The sequence below is a fragment of the Zootermopsis nevadensis genome, unplaced genomic scaffold (assembly GCF_977971745.1).
Source record: "Zootermopsis nevadensis isolate Lab colony 2312 unplaced genomic scaffold, Znev_1.0 Znev_ptg000016l, whole genome shotgun sequence".
NCBI lineage: Eukaryota > Metazoa > Arthropoda > Insecta > Blattodea > Termopsidae > Zootermopsis > Zootermopsis nevadensis.
This window is the reverse complement of record NW_028259148.1, coordinates 14,844,720-14,858,832: the sequence shown is the minus strand read 5'-3', so window position 1 is coordinate 14,858,832 and position 14,113 is coordinate 14,844,720. Positions and strand designations below refer to the sequence as shown.

The 14,113-nt window shown below is 38.3% G+C and overlaps 1 protein-coding gene across 2 annotated transcripts in view; it reads left to right on the top strand.

The window, feature by feature from the left end:
* Window positions 1-14,113, top strand: part of LOC110826550 (limbic system-associated membrane protein) — a 580,384-nt gene that overhangs the window by 172,117 nt on the left and 394,154 nt on the right. Inside the window, exon 1 of one of the 2 annotated variants that reach the window (XM_087349749.1) lies at window positions 9,396-9,549. The exons of the other annotated variant lie outside the window; for it this stretch is intronic. The gene's annotated coding sequence lies outside the window, so the exon portion shown is untranslated. Of the gene's footprint in view, window positions 1-9,395; window positions 9,550-14,113 lie in introns of those variants that run through there. 2 annotated transcript variants of the gene reach the window in all.

Here is a 14,113-nt window from a genome sequence, read left to right as displayed (position 1 = left end):
CTTGAAATGAGTCTCGTGCTTCGTGTGAAACTGGTCCAGCTTAAATCTTGACTCGAGATTTGCAATGCTGCTGCAGACTGGAACGAAAAGTTCTCAGTAAGTGGGACGTAGCTGATGTCTTGCTTCGCAGGTCGCCACACTAAGCCCCCTCGAGAGGAAGCGACACGTTTTCGACGCATAGGGGAAAGTGGGGTAACTTGCTAAGGTAATTATTAATTTTTTTATGTAAAGTAAAGTAAAGTTTGTCCCACTATACGCCATGTAGGCGCTTGGGGGGAGTGGAGGTATAGCTCCTCTCTTCCTTGACCTCGGCACTAGATGGGGGTGAGTGGTCAGCATCACGCCCCGGCCGGCTTTACCCCCGGGAAAGGACGTACGTATCACATTTCGTTGAGCCGTCGAATCGATACGTTTATTTAAGTTTGTAACAAACATTCAGCGAAAGTCTTATTAAGTTTATTTTGTCAGGAAAGAATATTTAATGGAAAAATGCATTTATGCCAATTTACCCCGCACCCTGACCAAGTTTACTACCCGTATTGGTTTGTATGAGGGTGACAAATCTTCATTCTTCCCGTTGGACTCAAGGGACAGGAAAACTTTGCGAGCACTATTTTCGAAAACTATCTTCAAATTTTCATTATCTGTGAGAATAATTATTCAGAAACGACAAACGATCGTAAAATATGTTCAGATATAAATTCAGTTGAGATATGCATATTATTTTACATTTATTTCTGCAAAATTGTTTATCTGAGACTGTTATTACCTAGAAAACTTATGTTTTACTTTTGGATTTTAAACTCTGTAATAGTAAGCAACAGACAGATAACCACGTTTCTTCTTCCAAATTCAGCTGTGTAAAAAATTAACAAACTTTTAGTAACTATAGTTATAAATTAACAAATAATTTCGCGGTCCAGGTTACAAGTGGTCTCGGGTCGCCAGTTTTAACAAGTTGGGGAAATTTGACGTTAAAGAAATTAATCACAATTAAACAAACCCTTGTCATATTACCATGTAAGACGCAACTTATACATCGCCGCGCATGCGTAGAGACATTTGAATCTCATTTATTACGTAAGAATGTACAAAATGTACTTTTCTTTAGAATGGACATGATATTAAATTTATAAAAGTTTTCCGTAATATTTTTCCGGGTAACAGGGAGAAACTTACGTTGACGCCGGAAAATAATTTTGGTGACCTCTGAGTCTAGCGAAAACTGGCGCGAAGTGTCTTTAAGTGTTTCGTCGTTTTTGTGTACTAAATAAAAACTTTCAATTAGTTACTCGTTTTCCAGCATCTGAAACAGCGTTAGGTCATATGTACCACTTAGCTATCTTGTACAACTTTCTTCTATAAAATACAGACACTTAAAGCGTTCTAAAACGAGGTGGCTTGGAAAATATATGGACCTAAGGAGAACTGAGGGAGAAATTTAGGACAATGCATGAGGAAGAACTTCGTGATTTATAGGACCGTAAGTCACCTAGAAGTGTTAAGATAGTGGAATCTAGGAGGCTGAGATGGGCTGGTCAGGCGGAGAGAACTAACAACACCGGAAATTATTACAGACATTTTCATGAAGGAATTCCTTGTTAAAAAGCACACTTGGAAGAACAAGAAATAACTGGGACGATAATGTTAACCTTAAACCTTGAAAATGAATAGGCTCCGCTCTCTCAAACATTGACAACCACCTGGAACATCTACACGACGTCAGAACGCAAAGAACCGCGAGGTTATGCTGTTAAAACGAATATCTTCTGGGATCCTGTGCCATAAATCACTTAAAATTTGACTGACGTTTCAGAGGTAATTACTGCCTCCATCATCAGGGCGATCATCAAAATTTGATAAGCCTCGTGACACTCACACTTATTTACGCACCAGAAAGAGGTTTTTACCTACATACCGTGCAGATCAACAACGTGACAACGTTTAAAATTGTTAACTGTGTAAGACAATTTATGTGAATTAAAAAAATTCTAAATTCTAAATAATTTTTACTGTGTTAATTAGGCCTACGTACTTAATGCATGAATTATTTTGTAGTAATTATGATTCATAGAAGTACGTTACAGTAAAGATTACCGCCCTGATGGTGGAGGCAGCAAGAACCTCTGAAACATCCGCAAACTTCTACGAAGTCGCCTACGTAAACGCATGACAAGCCCACGTCCGCGGGGCCTAGTCGTGGCGGCCCGTTGCAATTAAGTGACTGGCGCGATCTGTAAGCTGGGACACAGCTCATTACGCGTTTAGAACAGGAACAGCTGATGGTTGCAGTCAGTTATTTTGCACAGTGAGTGATCTGTGGAGTCACAGTCTAGCTTCTCGTTTGAAAGCCGAGCCCTCTGATAGGACATATCACTAACCTATTTCGCATTCCTCAGCCACGGGTTAAGATCAGCTGACGCACTTAACGATGCGTTAAAACAAATTTATGAACAACATAAAATATAACAGGTCATAATTACAAACATAATTAGTGTTTATCTTGAAATATTAATTACTTATGACGATTTTAAAGTTAAGTTAATTTTATTTTAAACAGGTTCGTAGATGTTGGTGATCGTCTTCTGGGTTGTAACGCCGTGTGAACTTGTAGGCAGACGACAAAATTTCGGAGGAACACAGCATCCATCTTCAGGGCGGGGTTTTATATATGTTTTAGAGAAAGATGTCTTTATCTAAATTCATGTTTCCTTCTTTCCGTTATTTTTAACGGGTCGTTCCCGTTTGTTATTTATGCTCTCCTTCTTCTGGATATAATATTTGGATTTGTGGAAGTGAAGTTAATATTTTTTTCCGTATTGTAATTAGTACATAAATAACCGGAAATGGTTACTCAAAATCGGAGCTTAGACAACGTTTACACAAGCCTATACTAGATTTAATGCCAGTTATAAATGCCTAATTTGAGCAGAATATACATCATTTAACAATTTTAATATTTTCGAAACAAGTCTCGTCCAGATTATTTCAAAACTTATCTTCGACACCAAATTTCGTGTTTATACATACCTACGTAACATGACCATAATAGTTACGAAGACAGAAGCCTTAAGATTGCTGTCTTCTGGGTTTACTGCGGTGTGTATATCTGTTAGGCGTTTACCAACAACTGAGAGGTGCTTGGTGCTTCAGGATCTTGTGATGGAGGCAGCAGGCACCTCTGAAACGTCGGTAAACTTCTACCAGACTACACGACGTCGCAACCTAGAAGACAGTAATCTTCGGACTGGCCGTCGTGGGAAAATGAAATCTCACCAAGGATGTGGTTTATGTTGATGACATCTTTGTTTCTTTATATTATTTTATAAGATAATATTAATATTAATTAATTAATATATTATTTTATGTGGATCTTCAACGCTTGAAAGGGAATAAAAGGGGTTGTTTTATGACGCTTGAAAAGGTGTTCTTACTGGAAGAACATGGAGACAGAGCCATGAATCAGCTGATAAACGTGCCAGCGGGTACATACAGAGATCGTTTTGGAATATTAGTTTAAGAAGGAATTTTGCTGGGAGGAGGCTGGGAGCCAAAACAGATTCTATTGAACTTAACTCGAAAGCACACTTCCCGCCGGGAATCTGTTCCATCCATGTGTCCCGCTTAACTTTGTACATATTAATTAATTACGTGCTAACGCGGATAAGATGAAACAAGGCGATATGATTTTGAATGTATAGACGCAAGCCTGTAAAGAAGAGTTGAATTCGACGCTCAACAAGAGGGAGAAGATATTTGGAGCCGACAATTGGGGTACGAGACCCTACGACGTCACATCGGGTGTCAGAGTAGACGTAATCCGAAAGCCATTCCATCCCAACATGGACGATCACAACGAAATTCAACTTCAGCAGATGTCAGAGTTAAATTTACGTCACGAATTTTATGTAATGTTTAAAGGAGGTTGAGATGGGAAGGACATGTAGAACGCATGGGTTATATGAGGAATGCAGAGATAATTTTGTTTGTGAAAACCTGGAAGGAAGAGTACATCGGAAAACAGAGGCTTAAGTGGGAGGATAATATTAAAATAGTTTTTGTTGAAAGCAGGTTCACGTGTGTGGACAGATTAAATTAGCTCGGGATAAAAACTGGTGGTGGACTGTTTTGAATACGGTAATGAAGATTAAGGTTTTATAAAATGCTGGGTGTTTCTTGACAAAATAAACGTGCTTAATAGTTTCTCGAGAGTTGCTTAGTTAGTTAGTTCTATGTAATATTCATGTGGTCTAGGCAATACGGAGTTTTCCTCCGGGGGCTTCCCCGGTTTCTCCGTGGCATCCCAACAATTACTCCATTCACACACAGAAGAAGGCAATGGCAAACCACTTCTGGATCATCTGCCAAGAACGTATATGAACAGGTCCCAGTCCGAGAAAAGGATGGAAGGATCCTGTTCATATGGACCTGTCGTCAGACAGAACACTAAATAAAAAAATAATTGTTAATTAAAAGGCTAACATAGACTTCGTTTAATGAATTTCTTACTTTCGTAACGTAAGAATAGATTTTGCATCTACAATATTTCCTTCAAAATATTCAAAGATGGCTGTCAACTAGGTTACAGCGCCGTGTAGTCTGGTAGAAGTTTACCGACGTTTCAGAAGTACGTGCTACCTCCATCATCAGGGCGATGACTTATACCAACGTTTTGAAGAAACGTACTGTCTCTGTGTTCATCACGAAATATCGACATAGACGCCTTCATTAATGTATTCACAAAAGTATGCAACTAACCTCTATCTTGAATTACAGCGGATATCTAAATGCATTTTAATATTATCCTAAAATCTGTGGCTTCAAAATATATTCTTTTTTATGTTGTTTTTAGGTTTAAAATAAATTGTAGGCTACCTTTACTTATGTTTCCGTGCGTGCTACATGTTCCATCCATGTCATTCACCTTTTTGTGGTAAGAATTTATTTCATCTCAATTCTTTATAATTGCATCTACAGCCAAAGACAAATTACAGATACAGCACAAGGGAGAGACACAAGAACACAATAATAAATATAGGAAAGTAAGGAAAAGAGATTATAAAAATTTACATGAGTGTAGGGGACATTTATACACAAAGGCAAATCGTTTTAATAATGTTTTTTGATGTTCTTTTCGGTTCGCCTGAAAAATGTTTTTACGTTTTATTATCAGCTGATTGTTTAATTCTTCCAAATTGTTCTCGTGTCTGCTCATAAATTTCATCTCCGATGCTTATAAACTCTCTTCGTCTGTTTTACGATCGTCCGGTTTCTCTTCCAAATGCCAACACGTCTTTCCAAAGCAGGAACATTAATAACAACATAGCAAGAACAACGCCAATAATCTCGTGTTGGAATAGCAGGCTTTAGGCTAATTCCATGGATGTGACCCCCCCCCCCTAACGCCCCTCCCCTAACCCCCATCGCCCGTAGTCCGTCCAGACCAACGCAGCGGACACTTTGGGTCAGAAGCTTTCGTGAATTGATTGCCACCCGAGGTCTCTGGGGACAAACACAAGTTGCCTTGGTTTGTGTTGCGAAGGTTGGCAGACACTGCGGAGTTAGCACATGCAGCAAAAAGTGTCTCCAATAGAGAGGAAGCTGGCTCAGACCAACCGCACAGGAGTATAAAGCAATTTCCACGGCGCAGTGGAGAGACAGGAAGTGACGTCATAACACTTGTTCTTGTTACGAATAATCGATATTAATGCGCCTTTCTAGGTCGTACGCGATATCAATTTCGACGCTTCGGAAAACGAAAAATATATTTTCCTCCAAGACGTCACATTCTACATTAATAACAAAATCTTTAGATGTAGCAGATAAAGTATAGGGTGTGTTCAAAGTACTGTAATAATATATAATTACGTATTTCAAAGTCTGATTCAGTTGCTGTCTTATTATTTTTATTTATTTAGTGTTCTGTCTGACGACAGGTCCATATGAACAGGATCCTTCCATCCTTTTCTCGGACTGGGACCTGTTCATATACGTTCTTGGCAGATGATCCAGAAGTGGTTTGCCATTGCCTTCTTCTGTGTGTGAATGGAGTAATTGTTGGGATGCCACGGAGGAAAACTCCGTGTTGCCTAGACCACGGCCTTGCCCAACACAAGTTATAAATTCGGGCACCGCCGGGAATCGAAACCGAGACCCCAGGATTACAAGGCCAGCGTTCTAACCGCTAGACCACCTCATCTTATTATTATTTAGTGTTCTGTCTGACGACAGGTCCATATGAACAGGATCCTTCCATCCTTTTCTCGGACTGGGACCTGTTCATATACGTTCTTGGCAGATGATCCAGAAGTGGTTTGCCATTGCCTTCTTCTGTGTGTGAATGGAGTAATTGTTGGGATGCCACGGAGGAAAACTCCGTGTTGCCTAGACCACGGCCTTGCCCAACACACTTATAACACTTTATTCCTTATTTCTCACCATTTCTTTACTGTCATTTCTCTTGTGCACAATTTTCTCATCCCTGGTGATGTCGAAGAGGTCAGGTGAACCGTGGGGTAGAACGTCGCCCTCTGAGGCTCTAGTTCTGACATGCCCTGAGTGTCCTCCTGCACCCACCCACTTACAAGACTTTTACTTCGTTCTTTTATGGAAATCAGCTTCATAATATTTCCCTGCTACATCCCGAAATTCCACTCTTCTTTTATTATTATTATTTTTATTTTTTAAATTATCTTTCTTTACGCCTCCTGTCTCTTCGAAAGCTTCGGAGCTCCTGATCTTAGGACGCAAGAGCTGTAACTGAGAGGGCTGATCTTAAATTGTGTGTTTTCTACAGGATTAAATTCTGAAAATAATCTTATCATAAAATGAGTGGCTTGGAGTGTGAAAATGATCTGAAATGAGAATCATGTTTGGATGCAGAGAGAACTCAGCTGGCTGGGAATAGGACCCCATTGCAGATTCTTGTGGGCAGGGTAACCAACTTAAGCGGTGAATTACAAGAAAGTGATTTTTGGACTGCCAATTTCTAAGGAATGATTCCCGCTTTTGGGAATGAGCTAGAGAGATTAGGCGTGAAGATCCTTGTCTGTTTCGGTATAACATCCAGCCATTTTATAATTACCTCGTTTGTTTTTATTGCAAGCTAATTCTTTGTCGTTTTTATTCCGTGCAATCGCTCAAAAATTTAGGTCATTATACAAGTCCTCAGTAATTTTGTGTTTATAATATGATTCAGAATTATCCAATTAACCCTTTGAAGCCGAAGCTCGCCTAAATAATATTTAAGATTTCAGTCCGTACCGCAAAGAAAACACTGCGCCTCACCATTACGAAGATCGACTGGTTAACGGTGATTAAGAAAATAATCGCTGTTTATAGCGAAGTGTACAGGCGTGAATCATTACCTCGTTTACGTACTTAACTAAAGAACAAATCAATCGATTGTGCGACATTTTTTCACGTTTGGTCAGAAGAATCTTATTCGGGAGAAACTTGAGGTACTGCATTGACGGAGGTCATCAACGTAATGTGTGATCTGCGTGTGGAGATAGAAAGAATCCAGAATGTAATGGTGCAGTTTGTCGGGGCGTAATCGATACCAACTCTTCGATACCTCGTTTGACGGCACCTGCATAGGAAATTGTTTGCCGGCGACAAATGGAGGGTGTAGACAACCCGCACTGAGTGTGCTGCTGTGACCAAGCCCCAGGCGAAGGCCACAGGAAGAGGGATGCAACTGAATGAGTAACTAGCTTTATCGTATCAAGGCGACACACATAGACAAAATCGAGAATATCAGGTACGATTAACACGTAATCGATTAACTACTAAATAAATATTTTAATTCGGTAGACATCGGCGAAATAGTATGAAAACATCAACTATTGATAGACTTTAAGAAACTGTACGATTTAATTGGGAGGGGGGGGGGTATTGTACAACATTATAACTCGATCTGGTAGACTATACTCATATAGTATACTTAAAATATATTTAAATAAAATTTGAAGTAAGCTCGGCTCAGGTGAACACTGATTTATTTAGAGTTACTTAAACTAAAAATGTGGTTTGTCGTCGTTGCTTTGATTTGAAATTTGGCATCAGGAAAACAAACAAGGATTTGAACTGAATAGGACACGTCACGTTTTGGTCTACCCTGATGATGTTAATTTATTTGGTGAAAACATAAATATCATAAAGAACAACACAGAAGTTCTGTTAGATGATAGTAAGGAAGTTTTTCTAGAAGTAGACGTAGAGAAAATTGTGACTATGTTCTTGTCTTTTAACCAAACTTCAGAGACAAAACTTTAAGTAAAAACTTAAGAAATATTTTAGAAATACCATTAATTATCAGCATTGTGGATTGTTGTTTCTGGGTTATACCGCCGTGTAGTAGGCGTATAAATATTTTTAGGGCTACTGGTAAACTACTGTCAAACCTGCAAAATCACAATCGACAAATTCACCTTATTAAAAATCTTAGATATTAATCAAATTTGTATCCACGAATAAATCAAGAGCAGAGTAATTTCTAAGAATTCTTGCTAACATGAAGTTCAGAATCTCTTGGCTTCCCGCCTGCTATTAAAAGGTAAATATTAATATATAAGAAAAATACTAACTTACCTGCTGTTTCTGTGGGTGTGAAATTAGGTCCTTTACATTTAGTGAAGAATTCAGACTGAGGAAGTCTAAAGGGATCTAAAATGGATGAAGTGGCAGGGGGTGTGTAAAACTGAAAATATAGGGGTTCCATATATGTACTTTTTACCGAATAATATTATGTTCACAGATGGGCGCAAATAGTAGCACGCAACGAGGAGATGGGAAACGCGTTCATAAATTTGTCCTGAAAATTTAAAGAAAAGACTTCGCTCAGAAGACTCAGGCATAAACAGAAGGATATTATAATAGTCTGTAGATATTAATTGGTGTTTCAAACTATAAGGTGCAACATTCTAGAGGACAGCCATCTTAATTCTCGTATCCGTAAGAAACTGAAATCGCATTGACGTAGGGGAGACTTAGCCGAGTTAAATTATTATTATATTATTATTATTATTATTATTATTTAGTGTTCTGTCTGACGACAGGTCCATATGAACAGGATCCTTCCATCCTTTTCTCGGACTGGGACCTGTTCATATACGTTCTTGGCAGATGATCCAGAAGTGGTTTGCCATTGCCTTCTTTTGTGTGTGTGAATGGAGTAATTGTTGGGATGCCACGGAGGAAAACTCCGTGTTGCCTAGACCACGGCCTTGCCCAACACAAGTTATAAATTCGAACCCGAGACCCCAGGAATACAAGGCCAGCATTCTAACCGCTAGACCACCGTGGGGGCCTTGAGTTAAATTACAGTGTGTTATTGACAAATGTATTTATCCAGCGTTTTTAAATCTCCCTCCGTTAGATTGGTCATGTTGGTACTCGACTAGAGTGGAAAATGGCGTGTTGTGAAAGTGAGATATTAAAGTTTCGTGTGCAAAAAGTAGGTTTTCTGGTGTTTGTGTTACTATTTTACAGTAGCATCCTAAGACTTGTGATCAGTTTATTGAAACATATCCAATGAAGACATTGTAGGTAAGTCATAATTAATACGTGTTACTTCGTTCAGTGTTTCTTGTGTTTTTAGGTTATGGTTTCCAAACCAACTACAGACAACCTCAGGTTAAATGGCGTTCCACGTTTATTGTGTACTCTTAATAGCATAGAGAATTTGCCTTTGTCAGTCGACACGTTTACTTGGTAATGCTCTATTTAGTGCATTCAAAGTTTAGGATGAAGAAGTTTAATTTTACTGTCTTTAAACTTTGTTTTTTGATTTCTTGTGTCTGTATTTGATACGTTATTAATAGAAAGTTTCTGCTTTCACTGTGTTACATTGCATTTTTTTCTCTTTGGCTCATTTGTGTCTGGAATGATGTTAATCATGATAAAATTACATGTTCTGTAATCTTCATTTGTAAACATAATTAAAGTTCATAGTAGTTGATGGTATTTCATGAATAGTTCATGAGAATTGTGTGGTTTTGACTTTAAAATAACAAACTGTAGACACTTCTATAATAATTATTTTATAGAATGCCCATAGGAAAACTAGTTGCATATAATATTATATTATTACATATATTGCACTGAACAACAGTACTAATTAAAATATAATATTATAATAAAATTCATAATAATAATAAAAGTAAAAAGATTAAGAATACAAAATCAAACAAATGAAAGTAAATATATAAATGTATCATGTTAATAATAATAATAATAATAATAATAATAATAATTCAATTCAAGTCCTTTGTGAAGTGATAATTCACAAGTAAATGTGCTAAATAATATGCCTAAGTAATATAATAATTCAATTCATTAATACTAAAAAAACAATAAACAATAAAATATAGAAGAATTTAAAGATTAAATACCATTAAATATGGAGAAAATGAATTATTTTGAATATTATAAGTTCCTTGATTTCACTGTTCACAATTATAATCATTTAAAAAGCTGACAAAAACACTGATGGATATGCTGATAGTGTCAGTGCACCTCAGAACGTGCATGGACAAGAATTTTTCCACAATCGAAATTGTGATGGAACGAGGACATTAATATGTGTGTTGTGATGTCTGAAATTCGTGCTTGCATCCCTGACGACGTAACAAGATTTGTTTCTTGTTAAATTTATCGATCATCTCCTCCAGATGCTGTTGTTCCTTTCAGCTGGTTTACGTCTGAAGACGTTCCATTCTCATTGTACGTACTTCTTAGGACGCTAATGGAATTTCAGTAACAGCATTTGCCACAGGGTGCCTAAAAATATGTTCAAACAAACATTTTTTTTAGTCGAGATTTCAGGTTGTCATGGTGGGGAGTATAAAGGTGACTGTCTTATGGGATACTCCGCTGTGTAGTTTTGTAGACGTTTACCGACGTTTCGGAGGCACTTACTGCCTCCGTTATGAGGGCGACGATGGAGGCAGTAAGCACCTATGAAACGTCCGTCGATTTCTGCAAGAGTACAGTCACCTTCGAAGAGTTTATAAACTGTAAATTACACAAAAATGAACAGTTGCATTAATAGTGAAATAATTACACTCACAAGATTTTGATAAATGATCCTAACTCTTCATTCTGTCCCCCTCCCAAACTTGTACCCCTTTTTTCTATTTTTGATCTCTAAACTCGATGGTTCGCTGTGATGCCGATTTTGCTGACTTCTCCCATCGATACATGCCCAAATCATTTGGTTTTCACAACGTTCGATACCATAATAGCTATAAAAAATAATTTCCCACACACACACGCAAGAATTTTAAATTTGAAAATGTTTTTCACTGTGCCCTTTGTGTTTGGTCCTCTGATAAACATAAAATAATTTATGATCTCAGCAGCGTATCTGGTATACATGAGATCGGTTGCCCCATGACGTCATACGATTTCAGTGGAACACTGAGCTTTTTAGCGAGTGTATAATTGAAATTTATTTAGTGAAAGAATGGCTTAAGCTGAATAGAATCTGAGAGAAATTAAGCGTTGCAATTATCATTGCATTACAGAACTCTAAATAGTAATTGTTCTCTTACTAAGTTGGCAACCAGCAGGTTGTTCTTATGTTTCTTGCCTTAGTTTGGGTTTCATCTCTAACTTTCTTGTACTCAAAAGTCTCTTAATATCAGTTTGGATTATTTATTGACTATCTACCGACTGGTCACGCTGGGCAATGACTCAGGCGTTACGATAAGGTGATTATGAACATAAAACGTGTTTTAATTGTTTAAAGCTCGAATATCATATGAATTAATATATACAAATGTACGTTAAGCGTAAAAAATCATAATGTTTACGCATTAAAATAATCAACTTTTTATTACGGTTTATCAATAAATACACTCTGTGGGAAAAATGCAAAATTATTAATTGTTAAAGTTAAATTGTTAGTGGCAGAGGGCAACTCTTCTTACCGAGGTCAGTATTTCTGAGCAAATCATCTCAAATTGTATTCCAAACCCTCTTCTTAAAACATTGGACCAACCATTCACATCCTAACGACGAAAATCATTTCAATCCGAAAGGTAATTATATGTACCGGCTCATTTAAAAGTCAGTAACTCTTGTATTTTGAGTTCGTGGTTTCGTGTGATTCTCAGTGCAAACATCGATCATTTACTTAAACAGCGTTAACCGGTCGATCTTTGCAATGGTGAGGTGTTGTGTTTTCTTCGCGGTACGGGCTGGATTCTTAAATGTTACGTAGATTAGTTTCGGCTTCAAAGGTTTAAATATTATAAATCACAATGAGACTTTAATAGTATACGGTATGTCTATTTTTATTAGAAAGGCTATTGGTACTTCTTAAACATGTAAAAGGGATGAACACGTGCGTTCGACGTACGGTAGATATAAAGGCGTGGTATTCGGAGGGGGGGGGGAGGGGTAGAAGACATGGAAGTATGTACTACCCATACTAAAAACATCATCTTCCAGCGGCAGTACTTCGAAGATCGTTGTCTCAATTCGTGTTTCGGTAATGTTTAGTACATTCGTTTGTCTTCCTTCCACCCGCAAGTGAGTGACGTAGGCGAAACGCACGGTTTTATCACGACTACCGTGATATAGCAACTGTGTTATGAGTTATCAGCAGAAACCCGCATTTCGTCTCAAAGTAATTTTCTAACTTCGTTTGTCATTTGTAATGGAAGATCACACACCGAGTGTTTTAGGGCGGAGTGCTGAGTGGGAAGTCTAAATCTGGGCGGAATTGCATGAAAGGAATTTAATCGTTTTTGCTCTACAACCATTATAATGATCGAATCTAGGAGGACTGGATGAGCGGGGCATGTAGCACGCATGGAGTGCCTGAGGAATGGTAAAGCCTGAAGAAAAGTAACCTCTCGGAAGACGTACGAGTTTGTTGTTCATTAAACGATGCTGTGAGCAGCTTAGAATTTACAGCGTCGAACAATTGGATGAACAAGAATGCACTAATTCAAAAGGATAAGTAGAAATCGGCCATGGCTTGATTTGAAATATTCCGGTAACGAACTGAAAGGACTGAGTTAACATGAAAAGCTTCAAGGCTTAGATTTTTACCAGGGACTTTTCGAACACGAAGTGGGAGTGACAGTTACTTGGCTGAGACGTTCAGTACCTAAGCTTTGATAGGAAGATAATATTAAAATGTATCTTTTGGAAATAGAGTGTGAATTGGATGCATTAGACTCGTGATAGTGACATGTGGCGGGTTCTTGTGAACACTGCAAGTAACCTCCTCTTTCCGTGAATGAAGTGGAGTATTCAGATCAGTTGGGCGTAAGTGTTGTCGGTTCAAAAATGGAATCTCCACCACCGCGAAGTTGGTAATTCTGTTAATTTTTGTGGTACACGGGAGACACATTACGATCACCAAACGTGGGAATAATTCTACGGACCGATGATTATATTTGTGGCGTAGGAAAATTTGCTCGTTTGTTTCGAAAAGAGATGCAATAATTTGTATATGTGGCACGCAGGGAAGGAAGAATTGTGTGTTCTGTCCATTGCCTGGCAGGCCACTTTTATTATTGCGCAAAAGTCATGTTGATCTCTGTAACTTCAGGTTGAGATCTCAGTAGAAACGTCTCTCACCCGATCCTTGTTCGTCCGAGGTTTTACTTTCACCAACTTCTTCAATATCTCATCGTTCTGATGATGTAGGCAGCAAGGACCTCTGAAACGTCGATAAACATCCACCAGACTACACGGCACAACATTCCATAAGACAGCAATCTTCATGTAACTGAAATTCAAGGCGTTTTAAAGACACAGGCCGGCTTTTCTCTCGCATTTGTACAAGACTTGTCAACGTGAGTTTATTCGGCAGTGCAAAGAGATAACTATCTCATTCGTCTCGCCCACCTAACCGTCGAAGAACGGTTGAAGAATGCAGACTTGACAAGGGTTTCAAAGATAAATGATCTGGGCCCTACACCAAACAAGCTCGTCATACTCTGTTCCTAGCGTACCTTATCTCATTCGCACCCGTCGCTGTTAGTGACGTCAGCTGGAAGGTGAATGAAGGATCAGTCGTAGATTACGTGACGAGACTGCACAGAACGCGTGTTTCAACGTCTTGTGGCATCACAGGTTATCTATCAAGTTTTAA